Source organism: Delphinapterus leucas, chromosome 4 (genome assembly GCF_059928025.1).
Source record: "Delphinapterus leucas isolate spDelLeu-1000000601 "Yukka" chromosome 4, BTC_Dleu_Yukka2, whole genome shotgun sequence".
Lineage (NCBI taxonomy): Eukaryota > Metazoa > Chordata > Mammalia > Artiodactyla > Monodontidae > Delphinapterus > Delphinapterus leucas.
The window spans coordinates 142,479,433-142,489,190 of NC_143132.1; the positions used below are offsets into that span (position 1 = coordinate 142,479,433).

Genomic DNA, 9,758 nt, shown 5'->3' on the forward strand with positions numbered 1-9,758 from the left:
CAAAACATCTGGGGTGATTATCTGGCGGGGGGGGGCAGCGGGTAGGTGAGGGTTTCTAGTGTTTGGAGGACTTTTCTGAATTTTCCAGGTTTTCTATAATCATTTATCACCAGAAAAAAATGAACATAGAAACAGCAGAATCTGTTCTTCAGAGATGTTAATTTGGTTATTCTCAGTGTCCTTCATTCCTAAGTATATGATGCCTGTATCTGTGTCTGTCAGCATCTAATCTTCTGGAAGGCATGACCCTGGCTCATAAACATCCCACACAGCCTAGGCATTCCAGCAGTGTTTGCTCAGTTAAATCTAGTTGAAGACTCGCCGCACCAGACAGCCTCTGCTGGTCCTCTGGCTGCTCCACGCTGCTGCTGCCTCGGCCCATCACTAGCAAAGAAGAAATCTCTATGCCCCTCACCCGCGATCGCTCGGGCACGTGCAAAGCTGGCTTTACTGGAGATGACGCCTCTCGGGGGAACGAGTTTCCGTCCACCATCGGCCACCCCTGACAACAGGGTGTCACGGTAGGCTTGGGACAGTCACGTGGGCGATGAGCCCAGAGCGAAGCTCAGCATCCTGACTCTCAAGTGCCCCATGGAGCACAGCATCATCACCAACTGGGACGACGTGGTATGGAGAAGATAGGCACCAACCACAGCTTCTACAATGAGCTGCGTGTGGTCCCCAAGGAGCACCTCCTGCTGCTGACCGAGGCTGCCCTGAACCCTGAGGCCCATCCTGAGAAGATGACTCAGATCTCCTTCGAGACCTTCAACACTCCGGCCATGTGCATGACCGTGCAGGCTGTGCTGTCCCTGTAGCCTCTGGCCGCACCACTGGTACTGTCCTGGACTCTGGAGACGGGGTCACCCACACTGTGCCCATCTACTAGGAGTACGTGCCTCCCCCCCGCCCCACGCCATCCTGCGTCTGGACTACGGTGGCCGGGACCTGACCGACTACCTCGTGAAGATGCTCCCGAAGCATGACCGCAGTTTCACCATCACTGCCCAGTGGGAAATCATGCGTGACATCAAGGGGCAGCTCTGCCACGTAGCCCTGGAGTTGGAGCAGGAGATGGCCACGGCTGTTTCCTCCTCCTCCCTGGTGAACAGCTGCGAGTTGCCCGACCGTCAGGTGATCAGCATCCACAGTAGACAGTTCTGGGGTCCAGAGGTGCTCTTCCAGCCCTCCTCCTGAGTATGGAGTCCTGTGGCATCCGGGAGATCCCCTTCAACCCCATCCTGAAGGGTGACGTCTGGGGAGACCATCATGTACACCAACCACACTGCCCGCAGGATGTAGAGGGAGATCATTGGCACTGTCTCCCAGCAGGATCAAGATCAAGATCAACCCTCCTGGGCTTCCCTGGTGGCGCAGTGGTTGAGAGTCCGCCTGCTGATGGAAGGGACACGGGTTCATGCCCCGGTCCGGGAAGATCCCACATGCCGCAGAGCGGCTGGGCCCATGATCCATGGATGCTGAGCCTGCGCGTCCGGAGCCTGTGCTCCGCAACGGGAGAGGTCACAACAGTGAGAGGCCCGCGTACCACAAAAAAAAAAAGAGCAACCCTCCACCTGAACACAAGTACTAGGTGCAGATCGGGGGCTCCATCCTGGCTTTCCAGTTGATGTGGATCCGCAAGCAGGAGTATGACAAGGCCCACCCCTCCATTGTCCACTGCTGCATAAGTTCGTTCAAGAGTATAAATTTGCCCTGGCAAGTGTGCACACCTCATGCTAGCCTCATGAAACTGGAATAAGCCTTTGAAAAGAAATTTGCCCTTGAAGTTTGTATCTGCTATCAGCCCTGGATTGTACAACTTGCCGATTTTGACCTTCTGTTTACGTTAACTGTTCCTTTGGTCTATGTTTAATATCCTGTACATATCTTTGATTTAAACCCCCAATACATGCAGCTCCGTCACTACCTGGCTGAGGTGAGAACATGTTTGTGGAAGAAAAACCCATGGTCCTGATGAGAATTTGCGAGCCCATGAGTTTCTTGACCTGTGCAGGGTATTCGTGTGTAAGAGCTGCTTATTCCAGGATTTCTTTAGAGGCTGGCCAGAGTCCTGAGCCAGCTGGCATTTGTCTTTGGTGTCCGACGGGGTTGGGAAGGTCCCAACCTTAGAACCCACTTTCCTTTCTTACCTCACAATTTCCTGCCAGAATACCTGGTGGTTGTTACTTCCCTTGAGATGGAAAATGGTTTGCATTTACACCTATAAATGTATTCATCCTTTGAATTTATGTAAGGTTTTTGTATGCAATTCCCAATTCTTTAAGAGATGACCACAAATGTTGGTTTTCTACTGTCATGTGAGAACATTTGGTCCCAGCAACATTTGGTCATTGTGAGGGAAATAAAAGTACTGCAGTAAACAACAGAAACAAATTCAGTTGATTGTTCGGGTGGAGGTGAACCACACAAAATTTTGTCACTCTTAAGATTAAAAAAATAGCTAAAACAAATCCTTAAAATTTTAGTCTTCAAAAAATCCTCCAAATGGGTCAAAATTTCAAAAGAAAGAGTAAGAGATTATGAGAAAGAAGAGAGAGAAACTTTCAACCTGCTTCCTTTAGAAGTTACCATTAATTCTCTTATCAGTTCAAGAATTTATTTCGTTCTATGTAACTTTCTCCAACTGTTAGTTTAAATCTTTTTTGTACACTTTTCAATAACTTTCCCTTCTTTTGGACTCTGAGTTGAATCATATCATTAAGATTCTAGGCAGAAAGTTTCAGAACAGTTGGACATTGGGATATTACAGCATTCAGAATAATTTATTCTACATCATTAGTATATACTGCACATCTACCTAGCCTAAAATTTTGACAAAGTCTTTGACAAAGGCTGAGAGAAAGCAGTTCCTAGAGAAGGAAGAAAAGAAATTTCATTCTAGCTGGCTAGACTAGATAGCATCTTGATTTACTATCAAGGTTCCCAAATATTGGCAAGTAATGATTTTTGTGTAAATTATACACTTTGATGTGTACAGAGGCTATGGAGCATTTTATATGAAGTAATAATATTAAGTATTTTGATTGAATTAATGACTGCTTAATCTGAAATCTAAGGAAATAAACAACACTAAATATGACACACTCACCCTTTATGAACTTAAATTCTGGGACAGTCCAAGTTGCCATTTTTGCTGATCTTTGTGGATATAAGATTGAGTTACTTTATTAGCAACAACAAAACTTTCAATCTTCAGTTGACAAATTATGTGGCCACTTCTGGAAAGATTGCTCAAGTCTTTCTTATTATTAACCTATCATAACTCTGATTTTTAAAATAAAAGCTTATTTCTTGTTGAATTTTCATTGAAACAAACATGCCTGTTATCAGTTGTGTTCAGGGACTCACATCTTGATAGATGACTAAATGTCTCTCCTTTCCTTGGATCCTCTCTCCCCTTCTCAACTCTCTTTATATAAGAATTATTCCCATCAGATGAATGGCTTTGAATAGCAATATTTATATATTTCAGTGGCCTGTAACAACATGGTTCTTTTTTTAAAAAAAGAAAGTGCTGGTATAATCAACAAACAAAAATCACATAAAAAAAAAGAAAAGAAAAAAATAAATGACTACTGTTGATTATAAGTTTTTAACATTTTTAAATACTCAAAATACCTGCTTTCAAAGAATGAGAGAAAAGTGGAATGAAAAATGGACTGATTTACATGGTCAGGCCAGTGGATAAAGAGAAGGCGCCAGCTTCTGTGTTTCTCCAACTCTCTGGGAGTCTTGGTGAGCCTATGCTAGCATGTAGCAATGTAAATTGAATACAGTGTAAATTGGATTTGAATGAATCTCCAGCCGGACAAGGCAGTTTTCTCTTTGACCACTTCAATGGAAAAGTCATAGTCAAATCAACTGGTTCCTGCAATTTTTCAAAAGTTGTAAGAGCTTTTAATACAATTTAACAAAGTGGAAGGGAATGAGAGAAAGTATTTTCTCCCACATACACTCAAAATCTTCTCTTTTCCTCTCTCAGGTACAAATATAAATGTTCATTTGCTGTTTTTATTGTTTTAAATAATAATAACTAACATTTACACAACTCTTACCAAGTGATAGGCAATGTTTTATCCCCTTTATATTATATATAGGGGATATATAAAGTATAAATTTATGTTATATTTATAAACATATATTATAAATATACACTATATTTATAATTATATATATAAAGTGTAAATACACACTATATTTAAAGTGTAATATATACACTAAAGTGTATATATTAGTATAAAGACTAATCTTCACACAACCCAGTGAAGTAACTGTTATTATCCTGCTTAGTAGAGAAGGAAACAGGCAAAGAGATATTAATTTACATCCTCAAGGTCACACAGCTGGTAAGTAGCTGGTGGGATTCAAATCCAGGCGTCTACACCAGAGTGTGGGTTCATGAGGTTGATGTGTTTCCCTCTCCCTGTTGTAGCCTTCTTGAACGTGGAGACTTCCTTATTCAGCTACAGAATAGAAATGGCCCTGGTTTCAGAGGCACTCAGGTCTAGATTCTGATTTCAAACTCTGAGAGTTCATAAATTATTGTAGACTGGCTCTCAAAAAAATGAAAGTCCTGATTTATAGCTTTACTTGTTTTCCATGATGTAGATACTTCTGACGTGACTGATTTTAAGTTACCCGTAACTTAACAACTGGCTTGCAAAATTCTTGAAATTCTAATAATCAGCTCTTGCAAGCTGATACGAGATGGCTCCAGCTGATGGAGAATCAGCAATGAACGGTTTTGTTCAAACTCGGGTCACCATCATCTAGAACAGTGACATGAGGCGGTTGCTCGTTCATATTTATTAAATAAAGGAATGAAAATGCCTCAGCTTCTCATACTCTCAGTTCGCTGTATCAGTAAAATATTCATACTAGTAGTATCAGATGGGTTGCTGAATGGATCAAATGTTAGCTGAAAACATGTCTGCAAAATGCCCAGCTAAATGCCTGGACCTTAATGGAACATACATGTTCATTCCTGTCCTTTTGGATTACTACTCCTTACAAAGTGTCTTCTACCTAGTGGGAAGCGAATGAGTGAATGAACAAGTGAACAACTGAATGCATTGGTAAGGAGCATCAGTTCCAGATAGGAATGGGTGACTTTAGTCTTTATCAATCAACGTGTAACGGAGGGAAGTATGTGGCAGCATTCACGTTTTTGTGACTTCACCATAATTTTAAATGTCCCTTTTGTCTTAGGCCAGGAATGTGAATTCAAATGCCAACAGAGGCCAAGCTGTTAAATGATTAAAATATGCTCAAGGGGAAGAAAGTCGGGAGTAGATGGGATTAAAACAAACTGAAGACCACACATTCACCATATAGGCACACACATTTAAACATTTTTAGACTTCTGTGTGAGCCAAATAAAGCATGTCTTGGGCTAGGTATGGCTCATGGACTCCCAGCATTCCACCTTTGTTTTTGGAATGATGAAAAGCATGGACTCTGGGGCCGACACTGGCCTGATCTGAAATCTGGTTGTGCCACTTACTGACTAGTGGTCTTAAGGAAAGTTACTTAAACACTCTGGGGCCATATCCAAGGGGTGGAAGTGACCCCCAGAGTCTCTAGCAGCGACCAAGAGTGAGGCCAGGCATGCATATGATGAACTCTTAATCCCCAGTTAACTCCCAGGCAAGAGGTAGGGAGATAGGGACAGTTTTACTTGACCCTTTTTTTTCTGCACATCGGCCAGGAGGAAAACATTTCTCCATGCCATTATTGGAGACTCTCTAGTACAATAACTGGTTCTCAAACTTGGATGCCCATTAGAATCACCTGGAGAGTTAAAAAAGTGATTCCTGGATTCCAAGCCCTGTACTTTGATGTAATTGATCTGGGGAATGGCTTGGCATCAGATGATTCTAACATGCAACTTCGATTAAGAAACACAGTCTCGGGCTTCCCTGGTGGCACAGTGGTTGAGAATCCACCTGCCAATGCAGGGGACACGGGTTGGAGCCCTGGTCCTGGAAGATCCCACATGCCGCGGAGCAACTAAGCCCGTGCGCCACAGCTACTGAGCCTGCAAGCCACAACCACTGAGCCCACGTGCCACAACTACTGAAGCCCGCGCGCCTACAGCCCGTGTTCTGCAACAAGAGAAGCCACTACAATGAGAAGCCTGTGCACCGCAACAAAGACCCAATGCAGCCAAAAATAAATAAAAAGGAAATCAACTCCTTAAAACAAACAAAAAAAAGAGAAACACAGTCCTAAAAGATGGAGGGAGGAAAAAAATTATATGATTTTCAGGGGACTTTACGTGAATTACTTTAACGTACATTTACAGCATGCTATCTTCTTTAACAAATGAATGCACAAAGACTTTCCACTGGACTTCAAATACTTAAAAAACAACAGCCATTAAAAAAACTCAGTTTGGTCTCATGCACACTTGCATTTATTCAAACTGTTTTCTGTTTAAAAAAATGAATTTTGCCTTCATGAGACATATAGGATGACATATGATTGTTGCTTTAAAACGTGAATGTTCTGTCAGTCATCTCTCTCGGCTTGAATTCTGCCTTGCCCTCTGGATAAACTCCCACCAAGATAAAGCTTAAGTGTCTCACCTAGTTTGCCAGGAGGCTGCTTACCTATTTAGGTTAGGGTACCAGAGTTGATGAGAAATTCTTTGGGAAGCCAAGCACAAGTTTTTGCTTTCAACTATTTATAGCAATCAGCTGGATTTTCCAGTCCCTCATTAGATCAATCATGGCCATTGTCTTACAGTTGAGTGGGAAATCGTTACAGGTGGAAGAAGGCAAGATGCTTCTAATTCAGCAGAGGCCCCCCTAACAGGAAATCTGCGAGGAATTATAATCAAATAGTAGACTTGTCAGGGGAATGGAGTTGGTTCCAAGGCAGGATTTCTGAAGCCTTTCTGGATTCTGGGTTGAACATAAAATAAAAGGTAGAGAGAAACTGCAACAAACCCACATAGACAAAGAGAAGACAATGCTTTCTTTCAGGTATATTGCGAGTCTGGTGGTGGGTTTTCAGCTTTCGCTGAAATGCCACTTGGTACCGACACATTTAGATTTGGTGGGGGCTTATCTTTTCTAGGGGCCATTTATTTGGGAATGTGTTTTACAGGTGGCCCTGTTTCTGGGTCCAAACCCTGGGCTTATGTAGCATAGTATGCTGCACATCTTTGCGGCTGAATCAAGTGTCACGTATTATGGGCTGCTGGTAGCCAATAATTTGGGAAGTTCTTTTTTCCCCTCTCTGCTTTTTCCCTGGCCAATTGAGCCACGACAGTCAAAAGCCAGCTGAACCCATCATGAGGGGGAAGGCAGGAGGGAAATTGCTGGGCTCCAGATTTCTGCTTGGGCCCCTTACGTGGGCTCTGGGGTGACCCTAGGAGCAGGTGGGTCTGATTTGGCATCACTCCCATTAAAACCTGCCTCAGAAATCAGTTTATTTGAAGGAGTTAATGAAAGTGCTAGATATTTTCTACCCACTGGCAGAGGGAAAAGTAGTGCACACGTCTGAATAAATAACTGAAAATGGCTTCTCACTGTTCAGGAAGTACAATCAATTTGAAATTAGGATTATGGAAACATCTGCGAAAATTCAAGTGTCATCTCAATTTGGGCTCATTCAGATCCTGTATTTTTCAACTTCCCAAGCAGTGCATTTAAAATCTAATCCTAATTAACACACATAGTTTAATTATAGCCAACAAAATATTCTACAAAAATTGTGTGTGCTGGTTGGGGGGATGGGTGGGGAGGGAGGAGGTGAGGGGGAAGCCAGACAAACGTTCCCTGATTGTAAAAATTCTTGTTGGGTTAATAATATAAATCCTCAAGATTTATAACACACACTGAAGTTTGCTGATCAGGAATCAAAGTCACATAAAAAAGCGTGGAGTCTCCTTGCTTCCTAGACCTACTTTTTTTCTTTCTTCCTATTTCTTGTTAACCTGGAAAGAACAAAAGCCTTGTTAGTTTGGCTCATACACTCTCGTTTGGGGAGAACTTTGTTGCTTTGTTTATTTTTTTTCCCTCTGATCAGAAGATAAACCTTTATGGTTGTGTTTGAGTACAAAGAAAGACATAAATCTACTTGCATAAAGCAAACTTTATGGTCTGTTGTTTTAGCGATGAGGAACACCTCTAAGGATTTGAAGGTTTTACTGAGAGGCATCCAATATTTTTGGATGCTTTACTGGAAACTCATCCTGATCAACCAAAGACAGCAATCAACCATCTTGCAGAATTATTGGGAGGTGTTTTCCCCTCCCAAACCTGGCATAAGTGGAATGTGCAAAGGGAACATAAATTTAAAGAAAAGAAAACAAAAATCAAAGAAACAAGGGGGGAAAAACCCATCTAGAAGCTAAAAAATTAATTTTAACTAAAATTAACTCTGGGAGAGAGCCTAAAAATCCTAGTTGGCTTAGACTTTGTTATTTTGCATAATTATTTTGCTCAATTATAAACATAAGGGAAAAAAGGAAGATTTAAAAATTTCCTTAAGTACTTTGTTCCTCTGTTACTCATGTTAAAATACAGAGGACTAACTTCTACCCTAGATTCTGTCTGCAGAATTTAATGATGTCCCTATTATTGAAAAAAGAAAAACAGTCAAATTCTTGGTGTCATTCTGAAAATTTTACTGTGATATTGGCTGTAATGAACTTTGACCCTCTGTTAGTATTAAGCAAGTCTAGGTTTCTGAGGATATGGTGTTGATATTTCTTAGGTTAATACCGCTGTAATTTCCCACACTAACCCCAGTCTTGAAGACAAAATTCATTTTTTTCTTTTTCATTCATTTCATGTGCTTTTTATCATGCATTTTATTTTTTTTCAAAATTCATTTTCTTTAGCTTTTAATAGTCTGTACACTTGCCTTGTCTATAAGTCAATTCCATTCCTTTGTCCACCAAAATTTGTAAGAATTTATAACAATGGGGCAGTTTTCAATTGGTTAATAGTGATGAATGAATTACAGAGGGTACGCTATGACATTTTGTTGAAAAGAATCTACATTTCTTTGCAGAAACCAGTATCTCAGAAAGGCCTGTACAGTAAGAATGTAAGGTATTTCTATACTTACAGGATAATGTTTAAAGACTAAAATCAACCTTGAAAAGTGATCTGCAGAGTAAAATTTGATTAAATTTTTTTGAATAGTAACGCTAACAATTTTTTTTAATCAGTTCTTAGTCTCTTTCATTTTTTTCTCTCTCTTCTTCTCTCTCTTTTCTAGTGCCTTGCCCTCCAAATTGAAGAAAGAGATCATTTATTCCTATCTTTGTCATAGAGCCTAGCACATAACAAGAAAGCAATAAATACAAATTGAATAAAAGAATTAATTCTACTTATTCATTGATTTCCATGGTGAAATTAGAGATATGATTTTTGGCTGGGTGTAGGAAGGTAGCTATAGAATTAAGCGTAATAATCTTCTGGGGGAAAAGATAGAAAATTATTATGTCATTTTTTATTTTATTTATTTATTATTTATTTTTTTGGTGGCATCATGGGGCTTGCGGGATCTTAGTTCCCCGACCAGGGATTGAACCCCGCACCATGGCAGTGAAAGCACAGAGTCCTAACCACTGGACCACTAGGGAATTCCCTATAAGCCATTTTATAAGATGACATTTTATAATGGTAATTGTCAAAGCAAGTCACAAAGTAAGAATGAAGAAACTGCAAAGGATTTGGAATTCAGGCATTGGCATCAAATCTGGATTCAAATCTCATGCC

The 9,758-nt window shown here is 40.9% G+C and overlaps 1 pseudogene; it reads left to right on the forward strand.

The window, feature by feature from the left end:
* Nucleotides 1-392: 392 nt before the first annotated feature.
* Nucleotides 393-5,277, forward strand: LOC111164797 (actin, cytoplasmic 2 pseudogene; annotated as a pseudogene).
* The last annotated feature ends 4,481 nt before the right edge of the window (nt 5,278-9,758 follow it).